General features: G+C 42.2%; 1 protein-coding gene across 3 annotated transcripts in view; it reads left to right on the forward strand.

The window, feature by feature from the left end:
• Mfsd6 (major facilitator superfamily domain containing 6) overlaps positions 1–13,454 on the forward strand; it is a 72,585-nt gene that overhangs the window by 167 nt on the left and 58,964 nt on the right. Inside the window, exon 1 of one of the 3 annotated variants that reach the window (XM_051153790.1) lies at positions 65–226. The exons of the other annotated variants lie outside the window; for them this stretch is intronic. The gene's annotated coding sequence lies outside the window, so the exon portion shown is untranslated. Of the gene's footprint in view, positions 1–64; positions 227–13,454 lie in introns of those variants that run through there. 3 annotated transcript variants of the gene reach the window in all.

Below are 13,454 nucleotides of genomic sequence, written 5' to 3' on the forward strand. Positions count from 1 at the left end.
TGCCTGCCCCGCCCGGCGGGCGCCGCCTGTCATCCCCGGGGTGCAGGGCAGCGGCACGGCGTCCCCCGAGCTGGCAGCACTTCCGCAAACGTAATTGGAGTCGGGAAAACAAAGGCGCTGCTCGGGAGCCCTCGCCCGTCGCCCACAGCTGCTGCAGAAGGTGGGGGCGCGGGTGGGCCTCACGGGTCCAGGCCCTTCAGAGTCCGGCCCTACTGTCGCCCTAGAGGTAAACATCCCTGGGAGAGAGGGGGAGGCGAGAATGTTCCTCACGGCCGGTGACAGGGACGTGGCCCCCTGTGTGGCAGGAGGGACTTGACATTGTCTGCCTCCCACGGAAACAAACACTGGGAGGGGCACACCTCTTCTCCAGGCTGCTACCTTCCTAGGAGAAATGCCCCGCGCCGCGCGTGCTGCTTAGCTTCAACTCAGGGATGGGTCCCTTCCTATACGGAGATTACCAGGTACATTTCCTAGGATGGTGAAGAATTCAGATATAGCCCCTCCTCCTCAGTTTGCCCCTCCCTACGTGGTCTTGCCGGTGCATTATTACCCTTACGGGTGGCACGCTGTGCGTTTTGCTTCTCCCATACGCCTGCAAAACCACAAACATTTTCTTTCGTCCTAAAACATTTAATAAGCACTCCTGCACCCACTGGAACATATAATAACTGCTGAACCCGTCATAGAAGTAACCTCGCAGAGCTGAAGTTTCAACTCCCAATTGGTGTCTAACTAGTTTTGTGTCCTTGGGTTGTTGCTACATCATCCTGGCCTACAGCTCTCTCAATATGTCGAAAAAAGATGTACGGATAGTATAGCACTCAAATTTCCTTTAACCTTTCTGGAAGTTCGCGATATTGTGTGATATAAGGTGTAGTTGAAAGCAGGTGGCATACAGTTTATGTGTTACCGACAACACTATAAAGGAGGTGAACATTTGGCAGGTCCATGTCCTGCACAGAGCGTCGCTTCCCCAAGACCTGGCCCTAGCCCGCCAAAGCTGTATGCATTATTGATGGTCTTATGAAGAAAGGGGGCGGATAGAGTCCTTTGCACTGGGAAGCTTGGCTCTGACACTCAGAGCTGCTTGTTATTAACATATGTGGAGGAATTTTCAGCCGATTGCTGATGAATAAGGGTGAATGGCTCTTTTCACGGGCTGTGAGTGAAAATTCACATTGCTTAGGACAATGTTTAAACATTGTTAATGAGCTCAGTGCAAGACACACTTGAAAAGTAAAGAGGGTCTCATTTTAATAGTGAATTAAAACTATTAAATATCTTACAGTAACTTATTTCCCAGGCTGTCTCTCTATAAAGGTAAATATAAAACAACAAGGCAGATTAAAACAGACAAAACAGTACCAAAGAGCACATGTTTGGTGGTCTGGGTATTAGATGACCAATTCTATCCATCATATGTAAATACACATACATATATGTGTGCATATATATAAACTTCTGCAGTATCAACATTAATATGGATCTTTGGGAATTCATTTTTTGGGGAGAGGGGGAGACTCCCCCCCCCCTTTTAAGGCACCATTCTCAAGAGTTATTTTCCAAATCTCTGTAGCAATGTCTGACCCCTAATTTTATGCACCATGAAAAGGAAGCTCAGAGAAATTATGCAACTTAGACCAACCACATACTCAATAAGAGGTGGAGTTATATTTGACCCGGCCCCAAACAAAGCACAGGAAATTTCCATATGGTGTTCCTCCAGCTCTGCACCTATTAAGTCTCCCACTACGCTTATGCTTTCCTTTGCTTCTTGCCTTTGAAAATTAACTTTGTTTCAACACATATGCATTACACATGGCAACATTTACCTATGCAGAATAATTTACAGAATAATAATGTATATAAATTAATGAATGTATAATATTTTTACCCATTTATTCTTACCATTTTTGAACTTACACAGAGTGTAAAACTAATTGCCAAAGATAGGTTCTTAGAATTTACTTCTGATCTTCAGTAAATCTCACCGCAGGAAAATGGAGAAACACAACACTTGTGCCTGCTAGGTGCACTGGTGTATTAGCTTATGAAAAGTCAAAGTGTATTAAGTGAGAAGGCAGGTTGCAGGTCAGATTTATATACATTTACTTAACCATCAGTGTGGACACATATGTAATTTCTTGTCCTCTAACTGTTGAATGTAGTTACCATAAGAAAGTGGGAAGGGTAGAGAGACATGGTTAATTTTTCTTTTGACCTTAGAAAGTTAGATTTTGGTTTAAAATATGGAAAGGCATATATATGCTCTTTTATTATATAAACTAAAAAGAGAAAAGAAGGAAGGAACAATTCACTTAAGAGAAACACTAATCATAACATACAGTGTTGTTGTTGTTTGTTTTGTTTTGAAAGTAAGATGGGGTAGGGGGGTAGAGATGTCCTGAGGGCTGGAGGGGCAGAGTTAGGAGTCTCAGAATCCTACTCCCTTTTCCAACAGTAGCTGTGGCATAATCTACAGCTTGCTGCTTTTCCTGCAAGGAGAATACTTTGATGCATGTTACAGGCTATCCACTACGTCAAGGCTGGGATGCTAGAATTCCTTTTTGCCTGGTCTTGCTTGTGACCAAAAGCAGAGAGGCACTTTTATTTTCTTGGTAGAGTAAGTTGACAGTTGGAGTCAGCTTACCTGCTGTGTCACCTCAGGAAAATATGGCATTATAGGTGGCTTCAGTTTTATATAATGTCATTTCAAAAGCAGCACGTTATCATCAAGTTTAGTCTGATATACATGTCTGTTTAGTAATATTCAGTACAGTTCCACAATTCTCCCTCCTTCTATGTAAATGTGTGGACTTTTAAAAAGTCAATAGATTTCCTGCTCAGAATTCGAAATCCAAAGCAAAATACATTCAGACTTCAGATACAAGAAAACACACCACTCTTCTTGTGTTTTGTATGTGAAGAAAATCTGAATAATCTTGGTTTATTAGAATGCAGTGTTACTGTAATACAATCTGGCAGAAGAGGTCACTGTAAAGTTACTTTGTAGAGGAGGTATTCTGACAGTTTTAGGCATCAGGTATAACATTTCATTTAAAGTTTTCATTATGTTTCAGGCAGGAAGATACCTGCCTGATTTGGGGATGATGAAGTATAAAGAACTACCCTGGCGAGGGCCAGTTTTATTCACTATTCTGACCTTCGGTGCGTGCACACAGCTTTTGCTCATCTTGCCTGTTTTCTTGGCTCCTGAATAGCATGTTATCCAGTATTTAGACTCATTGATTCACTACCTTTTCTTTGTAGCTGATTTAATTGGTCTTTACATTCGAAAGATATTTATTATTTTATAAAACAGCATAGTCTCAATTCATTTGGTTTGTTGGTGCAAAGGCCAAAAGAGAAAACCAAAATAAATATTTCAAATGTGGAACCCAAGCACTATAGATGTTCCGCTCCTGCTTGTTACTTTGTATCTCTAAACCGTGTGTGTGTGTGTGTGTGTGTGTGTGTGTGTGTGTGTGTGTGTCCCTGTCTTAGCTCAACAGAGACGAAGCCTGCAAAGCCTGATGTGTGTCATCTACATAGCTTTATGCTTTGGTTCAGTAAAATGTAGGCATATCCAGTAGAGCCACAGGTATGCTGATGATAGAGGTGAGGGCTTGTCCAACTTTGGCAGTATGAGTGAGAGTGCAGTGTTGCTTATGGCTGGCGACTCTGCTGTATTTTAGGATGAGGAAGGGTAGGGCGAAATACTGGAGCAAAGATGGAAGAAATTCAGTCTGCTAGAAAAGGCATAGTCAAGAGATGTGAAAAGGAATAAATTAGGTGGCGGTGACACCTTTCTTGCCACTTGTCCTTGGTTTGTTTGAGAAGAGGGAATAATTTAGGGAGTGTCTGAAATTAGAAAACAGGAGAATCCAACTTTGAATGGCTGAAGAAATGCACAAAAGTAGTTTGATCTGACACGTAGAGTGAGACTGGAGAATGAGAAGGAGGATGGGCATCCGATGAGTCAGCTGTGGCCGGAGGGAGAGACAAATGAGAACTAGAAAGAGGAACTGTTGCTGCCTGGATGAGCCTGATTTGTGGCTTACCCATGCCAAGGGAAAGCAAGTGGCGGGTCTGGGCTGGCAGCTCCCTCCAGTGTGGGAAGCCTTCCCTCTTCTGCTGGGAGCCCTTAGCTGTGCTCCACTGAGCGCCCTCCATAGGGCTCAAGGCAAAAGAGGTTACTCACACACAGCAAAACACAAAGTCACCACAATAAACACGGAAAGCCGGAGTACAGTACGCGTAGTGACAGCCCTGTTCTCTCGCTATGACTCTTAAAAAGTTCACTGTTGTTGGTGAGCATGCTTGATCCTGAAGGCTCCAGTTCCTCGGGCTGCTGTAGAGGCCCACCCTGGTCCTTTTCACAGTGTTGCTGGTAAGTTTAACCAAAAGACTTTATTTTAATACTTGAAAAAAGAAAAAAAAAAGACATGCCTTTTATTATTTTCCTTGTAATGATGCTCCCTATTAAAGATGTAAAATCTCCCGGTGCAAGAACAAGTGACAGGCCCTTGGAGTGCTTTCCGTGGGTGACACAAGCCATCTCTGAGTGATAGACATCAGATCAGTGTGGCAGTTCCTTGTTATCATCCATGACCTCCCTGGCCAGGACTGACCCAGATGTCACTTAGATGTCTTGTGTTAAAGTGATAAATGCTTGTTAAAGAAAAATCTAGCCACGTATAAGGGGGAAAAGAACCTTTTAAGTTCTCACTTTGTTACCCACAGATAAACCCATAAAACAATTTGTCATTATTTCTTCAAGTCTTATTCTAAAATGTATTATTTCATGTGTTGATCACAGATTTACAGATTAAAATCTGACATGGTCTGTAGAGTTTTTTTCCTGTTTTGTTTGTTTATGTTATATGTCATCTCTCCCGTGGTATGGGTATGTGGTGCTACTTTTTCTTTTATAATTCTATACCATAATTTATTTAACTGCCCATATTATTCCTGCTCTCCACTGCTTACTGTGAAAACTATCACATTGTCTACATTTAAATCTTTGCTTTCCAGAATGGCTGTAGTGCCATTGAATGAGCATGTTTGTCATCTTTCCAGCATTTTACAAGGTACTGCTAGGATATATATTCAAACTTTTCTTCTTAAACACATTTAAGTATTAAACTTTTACTGAAGGTATTTATATCATTAGAATTGATAGCACATGATAGCATTCAATTATCAGAAACTTAATGGCACAAGAAACAGCTGAATAATTTTAAATGTCGTGTGGAATGTGCTTAGGGCACACAAACTTTTTTTTTTTAGACTGTAATATGTATATAGATGAATCAGCTAAAACAGATTGGTAATAAGTTTATAGCTATAGAGAAATGTATTTTAAATCTTGATATCTATATCCTGGTTAAATTATGAACTTTTAAAAAAAATTATAAACTTAATGAACAGTGTATCCACAGGAAGTGCCCATGCTTTGAGTATGATGCCTTTTATGTGGGGAGACTTGCTTTCTATAACCCTCTTCACTTCCTTGTGTCTGATGTTAGCACGTGGTAAAATCAGCTTTTAATTGAATAATCATGTGTTAAGGATACATTCTAAATACACCACTAATTAATACCTAAGACAGTGCTATGAATGGTGATACTACTCTACCGGAAGCTATGTTTTTACTTTTCATTGTTCCTAGGTTTTTTATGTCCTTGCACCCATATCTCTATTGTAATTATATTGACCATACTCACTCCATTTCTAAAAATATTAGACAGGAATGCCTTGTGTAAGTCTGCCTGAAAGAAGAGTTCATTTAGCTGGTTCTCAAAAGCAACCTCTTAGCCACTCAAATTGAATAGTACGTTGTCTTTTTAAGAACTTGAATTTCACTTTATATAAATTACCTCAATGGCATACATAACAAGCAAGTTTTTATTGAGGAAAAGTCGACTATAAAACCTTAAACAAATATCTGCATTCAGTGTGAATTCTTAAAAGTCCTTTGTTTTATATCCATGAGAAGATTTTAAAAATCATTTTTACTGCCAGTTTACTGACAGCCAAATGTATAGAGTCATTAGGACAGAGATGTGACACTGGAGACAGCTGTCAATTGGCCACTTAGCAGTGACAACAGTGGTGGCTAGACTCCACCCTTCCTGCCTTCCCTTCCATCTTACCAATCCTGGTGCCTATGAGGAAATTGGGGGAGGGGGACAGAAAACACCAAATCCCCACCCCACCCCCTCCCCTGTGACCACCAGTGTGCAACACATTTGTTTAAGAATGTCAGAGACCCCTGGTCATAATACTGTTGCCTGGAGGAGGCAACTGGTGGAGTTCTAGGTCACTTGTGAGGGGATGCATAGAACTCTGCATCTGTGAGAGGTGTTGAGGGCACCCTGAGTTATAAGGTAGAAAGGATTTCTCCTTAAGAATCGCATACTCAATCTTTGGTCCATAGTACTGTTAACTGAGTGATCTGGATACCCTATTTGTGATGTTGCGTCCCTGAGCTTCAGCAATAGTGCCACCCAGGCCTGTTAGCTTAGGTCATCCTACACAAACAATGTTATTTCCATCTGGCTAGTGATTGGGGTTGAGAAAGACGTCAGTGAAATGGAACCCTTTAAGCCCCTACATTGTGTTTCTTCTTAACAAAGAAACACACCGGCTCAAGGCTCATTTAATTCTTTTGAGCATCTATTGAATTTTTTTTTTTTTTTAAACTGGAGAAATGGAAAAGATATAACTGTGCTGTCTTTAAAAGCCTTTTCACGCTCTGGTGTGATCACTATTGGTCCTTTCCCACCGGGCTTGTTTGAAGATGAGAAGTTTATTTGAAAGAAGGTGATGAGATTCCGGAACCGGCTCAAACTTATATTCTAAATTATTCTTAGATGCCTACCTGTAGTCTAATGCCTAAAACACAGTCATGACCCTGATGATTGATACAGTCTAAGGGGCCTGAACTTTAATTTCTTTTTAATTGACATTGGATTCTGTGCACAAAGCAACACGGCTGAACCACCTACCGGCTTTTTGTTAAGGCTAGAGCTATTTCTCTATTTCAGAGAAATGAAATTAATTTGTTCCTGTTACTCTCGTAACAGACTGAAGAGACATGTTAAAGATTTCAAATCCTTTCTTTCAGATTTGTGACGGTACAAATACGCCAGACGCGTCTTTAAAATGAGTGACTATTGTTGGCCTCAGTTCTTACTGTTCCGGTCCGTGATTCAAGGGTGTTTTCTGAGGGCCAGAGCCCCATATTCCCATCCTGCTCTGGTTAGGAAGCTGGTGCAGCACGCTGAGCATCATGGGTAAGATACCAGCCTAGGCCAGAGGGTTACCAAACACTTCTAGAGCATTCACTTGAGAAGAATACTTTTAGAACAATTGCAAAAACAAGTAGAATATCATGGAATAAAACCACAGCCCTAAGTGTTCATATGCTGCTTCTGAATGAGAAAAAAAAAAAAATTGCTGGTTTTTTTTCATGCATTGTTTCAGTTCAGTCCTAAAACCCCTCTAGGAGTAGTTGGTCTGGGTTGGTATTTTTGTTTGTTTGTTTTTGGTTTGGTTTTTCAAGACAGGGTTTCTCTGTATTGCCTTGGCTGTCCTGGACTGGCTTTGTAGGCCAGGCTGGCCTCGAGCTCACAGTGATCCGCCCGCTTCTGCCTCCCAAGTGCTGGGATTAAAGGCGTGTGCCACCACACCCTGTTCGTGGATTGGTATTCTTATCCTCCTTTTACTAAGAGGAAAGAAAGGGAGGGCTAAAGAGGTGATGTGTCATCAAAGCTAAGGTGTCAGCTAGGACTTCACTGTGCTCTTTTATAAAATTAATATCTGGTCATATTATACCTTAACTATTTAAAGCATATATCGCTACTGGGAATAGCCAAGTGGCAGAAGCAAAGAACAGTTTGTGAAGTGTGTGATCCCTCCATCACTGGGCCTGTGATCTTGTGGGTATGCTGGGGAGATCTGTGAAAACATTGCAAATAGGATTACCTATAAATCATGTAATAGGTCAGGCGTGAGAACAGTGTGTGAAAATGGAAATGAAGGCGTAAGACAGTGCCACACGATGAAACCGTTCCCATGTGTTAACAGTGGCGGCATCAGATCCAGTTTACAAAGTGCCCTTTGTCCTACGACATACTGTGCCGTCCATATCATGCTCAGTGCTAAGACGCTACACTAAAATAAAAGTCCAGACGGTAGGATGTTCGTAAAAATACAAACATGGGCGTTCTGCTCCTCTTCCTGGAGTTCGCTCAAGCACAGGCTCCCTATTGCTCTCAGCATAAATAATGCACACACGTTCTTGCACATGCCCACTGCTGTGCTAAGGTCCAGTGTGCACCATTTCACTGCCACAGCTACCCTGAGGCAAGGCCCCCGCTCCCTGCTCCTTTGTAGCTGAGGAGACTGAGACTTTGAGAAATTAAAACTTTCCCAGAGTTCTGACTGCTGTGACCCCAGTCTCAGGCCCCCAGGCAGAATCCCTGCCTCTCTCCTGAACTCTCTTCACCCCCATACTCACACCTGTTTTAGCGTTTGAAGCCGTGTACTGGGGTCCAGAATGCGTCTGTTGTTTCTCACTGCTGGACTACAAAGCACGAACTGTATGATTTTCACTGTGTGAACCATGGGCCACAAAGGGCCCGTCCATCTAATGGTTAGTGGTAAGTTTATACCTGCTAGATTAAAAATAAAATGAATATATGTATTTTTAGTCTTTAGTATTGTGTTCTGTGTTGTCCTTCAGCCTGGTATTCAAGTATTCTGCAATCTATTCTGTCTGGCAGCTTCACATGCTCCACAGCCCTACAGGAAAGGCTGTAAGGAACCATGGTTCTCCTTTCATTTCCTATCCTGGAAGACTTTTCTCTCTTACCTTTGCCTAAAAAAAAAAAATTCTGACTGTCGCTCAAGGTTCAATCTAAGTCTCATCTTTGCCTGACTTTCAAGGTTCAGTTTAGGTCCCTAATTTTCTCTTTTTCTTTATGCAATCTGCTCCTATGGTTCATGTGTGTGTGTGTGTGTGTGTGTGTGTGTGTGTGTGTGTGTGTGTCATGTGCTCATGTGTGTAAAGCCATTGTATATAGTATTGGATCACATAGGATATTATGTAAATATTATATATAATGTACTTTAACCTTGCTCCCTTCTATACCTTCCCTTCTCACCTCTTCATGCTCCCACATACCATTCTCTGACAGTTTTCTAATAGTTTTATGTCATACACACACATAAAATTTTATGTATCTATATAAAATGTAGGAACTACAAAGAGAAAGCATGGTATTTATCTCTAAGAGACTGATAATTTTTAATATGTTTATGTCTGCTAAGCCCATTTGCCTACAAGTGACAGAACTTCTCCCTTCTTTATGGCTGAAAATGTTTTCCTTGTGAATTTGTGCCACACTTTTTTATCTGTTCGTCTGAGATGGACACCTCAAGTGGTTCCACAGCTTAGCTATTGTGAATGTAATAAACATTGATGTGCACGTGTCTCTGTGACACATGATGTGGAGTCCTTTGGGAGTGGTATCATTAGGTCATGTGGTAGATTGCCTACAGTTTTATGAAGAAGTCTGCAGATTCCCATTGTAGCTGGCCTAGTTTGTATTCCCGCTAGCCATCTATAAGGGTTCCTTTTTGCCCATATCTTTCCCAGCACTCGCTGTTTGTCTGTCTGTTTGTTTGTTTCCTGAGTTAGGGTCTCTCAATGAAGTTGTGGCTGTCCTGGAACTCACTATGCAGAGCAGGCTGGCCTTGAACTTGCAGAAGTCCACCTGCATCTGCCTTCTGGTGCTGGGAATAAAAGTGTGTATTATCGTCCCTCAACTCTCGTTACTAGTTTTCTTGACTGCGATGCTGGCTAGGGTAAGATAGACTCATGTGGTTTTAATTTACATGTTTTCTGATCACTAAATATTTTTCATTATTTATTGGTTATTTGTACTTCATCTTTTAAGTATCCATTCTTTTCATCAGCCTGTTTATTCATTAGATTTTGAGCAGTTTGAATATCCAAGTTTCAACCTATCAGATGTTTGGTTAGAAAGGACTTTTTCTCTGCTCTATAGGCTGTTTTGTTTTCACCCCATTTGTTTTTTTTTGTTTGTTTGTTTTTGGTTTTTTTTTTTTTTTTGTGCTTTTTATTTCACAAGGCTTCATTCGTTAACTGGTGGACTTGTTAACTATGACCCTATTCGGGAAGTTTTCTCTCTACCTATATCTTGAGGTATTTTCCCCACTTTTCCCTCTAACAGTTCAGAATTTCAGGTCCTGCGTTAAGGTCTATGTCCCACTTGTAGTTGGTTTTTGTTTAGGGTGAGGTACAGACCCAGCTTTATTCTTCTAAGTGTAGATGTTCAGTTTTCTCAGCACCACATGAGTGTATTTATCAAAACTCAGGTGGCTGTAGTTGTGTGCCTTATATCTGAGTCCACTGATCTCTCTCTCTCTCTCTCTCTCTCTCTCTCTCTCTCTCTCTCTCTCTCTCTGTGTGTGTGTGTGTGTGTGTGTGTGTGTGTGTGTATGACTACCATGCTGTTTTTAATACTGTAGCTCTTTCTTTAGCACTGAGCTATAACTTGAGATTTGGTAAGCTGATGTTCTTTTTGTCCAGTGCTACTTTGCTTTCTGGGCTCTTTTGTGTTTGCATATTAGTTTTAAGATTGTTTCCTACTTCTATGAAGAACGTGACTTTGGGATCTTTGTGGGGTCGCAGGGAGTGTCTTCAGCATGACTGTGCTGTAGGGAGACCGGGCAGCTACCTCTGCATGGTTGCACGGAGTGTCTTCAGCATGACTATGCTATAGGGAGACCGGGCAGCTACCTCTGCATGGTTGCACGGAGTGTCTTCAGCATGACTGTGCTGTAGGGAGACCGGGCAGCTACCTCTGCAGCTCTGACCCCTCCAACCACGACCACAAGAGCCTTTATGTCTTCTAGAACCTTCAGTTTCATTTTTTAATGTTTTAAACTTTTCATTGTAGAAAGTTTTCATGTTTCTAGTTAGGTTTATTCTAATCTTTAAAAAAAAAGTTTTAAATTGGGTTCTTCTTTTTCTTCTTCTTTTAATTCCTAAAACATTTATTTGTGGAGCTGGAGGGATGGCTCTGCAGCTAAGAGCACTGGGTACTCTTCCAGAGGACCAGGGCTCATCTCCCAGCACTGACATAGCTATGTATAACCATCCGTCCCCAGTCTCAGGGGGTCTGATGCCCTTCTCTGGTCTCCATGCCCTGCAGGCATGTGCATACATTCAGTCAAACACTCATAAAAATAAAAATATATAAAATCTCAAAAAAATCTTTAAAGAAAGGAAAGGAAAGAACCCGTGTGTGCACTTGTATACACACATACACGACGGGAGGGATGTGATGGGGGCAGGTATGAGTGTGATGGGAGCAGGTGTGTGTGTTTGTGTGTGTGTGTGTGTGTGTGTGTGTGTGTGTGTGAGAGAGAGAGAGAGAGAGAGAGAGAGAGAGAGAGAGAGAGAGAGAGAGAGAGAGATGCTGCATGGCACTCATACCACTGCTACAAATGGAGGCCAGAGAACACAGCTCTTTAGAGTAGGTTCTTCTCTTCTTTCTTTATGTGGGATCAAACTTCAGTGAGCAGGCTTGTAGAGCAAGCATCTTGCTGAGCCATCTCACCACCCCCAACCCCATCTCACCACCCGCACCCCCATACCTTTCTCCATATGTTTGTTATTGATATGTAGGAAATTGGCTGAGTCTTTTACGTTGATTTTTGTCTCCTGCTGCTGTTTGTCAACCCTAAGAGTTTTCTGGTGGCATCTTTAGAGTTGAAAAGAGAGAGAAGCAGTAAGGGTGCCTTACAGATTCCTCATTTTCTCACCAATTCCTGTCTGAAACCTGAACTCTTCTCAGAACTTCTACTATCTATAATTTGTTATTGTTAATTCATTATGCAGTGTGATGTGGCTTCTATTTCATAACCATTCTCTATTGCCGCTTATGTCTTTCATATTATTTAATGTTTCTTTGAGTTTAAGGATTATTTTTCCTACGCTAAAGCATGACTTTGTGGGAGAAGAGTATGCATTTGCCATCATACCTAATAGCTGCACAGTACATCTCGAAATAGCACCTGCTAAGAGCACTGACTATCTGAACTGAATCCCATTTCTTCAGTTTAGTCCTGATATGAGCTGAGGCTAGCTGTCTGTTGTGTGTCAATTTCCCCATCTGTACAGTAGGACAGTGGTCATGTGTATTCTGGGGGCTGTTGCGAAGATATAGCAAGTTAATCCTTCTGAATTCTAACCATGAGAGGTTAGAATCATGATGATGACACAGCACTGTGCCCTGGCTGGCGTGTAAATATGCCACCGTGATGGAGCAGCCGCGGGTTATGGATCTGGTCATCTCACAGACACGTTTTGTCAGAGGCCTGGCAAGGGCTTTCCAAGGAAGAAGGGATGGCCAGCCAGTGCCAGGAGGATGCTCAATCGCTAAGCAAGGTTGTAGGTTAGCTCTGCTGTGCTCATCCTGCTGAGAGCCCTGAGGGCCCAGCTGGAAACTGGATTAACAGGGGGAGGAAGGGCCTGGCCTCTCTGCTTGTTTTAGGCTCTCAAAGTCACAAGGCCTCAGAAGGAAGAGGAAGGTTCCAAAGCCAGTCCCGTTTCCCTGTCCCTGAGGTGTGCTGCAGTGCCTTTGTACTGTGTGTGGGCTGCTGTAGAGTTTGTGTTTGTTTTTCATGACATTGGCTGAATGGGTACATGATAGTAAAGCCCTGATCCTAACACATCTGTTAGATTGATGTTGTGTGTATGCTTCTGAGCACAGCTCTTCTGGAAAACGCTAGGGGTTGAACTGAGTGCCGGAGAAAGCAGTGTGTAAGTACCAGGATGGTGAGGCTGGCCTGCTGTGGTGGTTTCCCCTAGTCTCTGCTGGCATTGAATTGTAGAAGTCAGTGGCTGAGTTCTGCTTTAGGACACTTTGAATCATCAGTGACAGTTTACAAGGTAGAGCTGGCTCCCAGGAAATAGATGTCTCTGATTCACAGCTTCATCCATGTGTCTGGGCAACCCTGAGTTACAGTAGCCATGGCACAGGAACAATTCCTTCCTGTGTTAATCAGGCATTGTTTACTCTCTCCATTGATAGCTATGCCCCTGTCACATCCCAACACACTTTGTCATCATGTTTGAACCTGGCACGTACGTCAAATAATGCTTCAGATTTGAAGCTGGTTCCCCTTGCGTTCCCATGGCTTTCCATACTCTTGGCATCTACCTATTGACAGCACATTTATAACAATATACGTTTAGGCCATTCGAATGTAGCTATCAAATGAAAAAGCTATCTATTTCAGCAAGAAAGACTTCACCGCCTCACATCAATAATAACAGAAATCCCTGCTGTAGGAACGACACAGCATACATACTGGTAGGAGGCCTTGTGGGGCTGTGGTGTTGGTTACCGGCATTA

The sequence above is a fragment of the Acomys russatus genome, chromosome 12 (genome assembly GCF_903995435.1).
Source record: "Acomys russatus chromosome 12, mAcoRus1.1, whole genome shotgun sequence".
Taxonomy (NCBI): domain Eukaryota; kingdom Metazoa; phylum Chordata; class Mammalia; order Rodentia; family Muridae; genus Acomys; species Acomys russatus.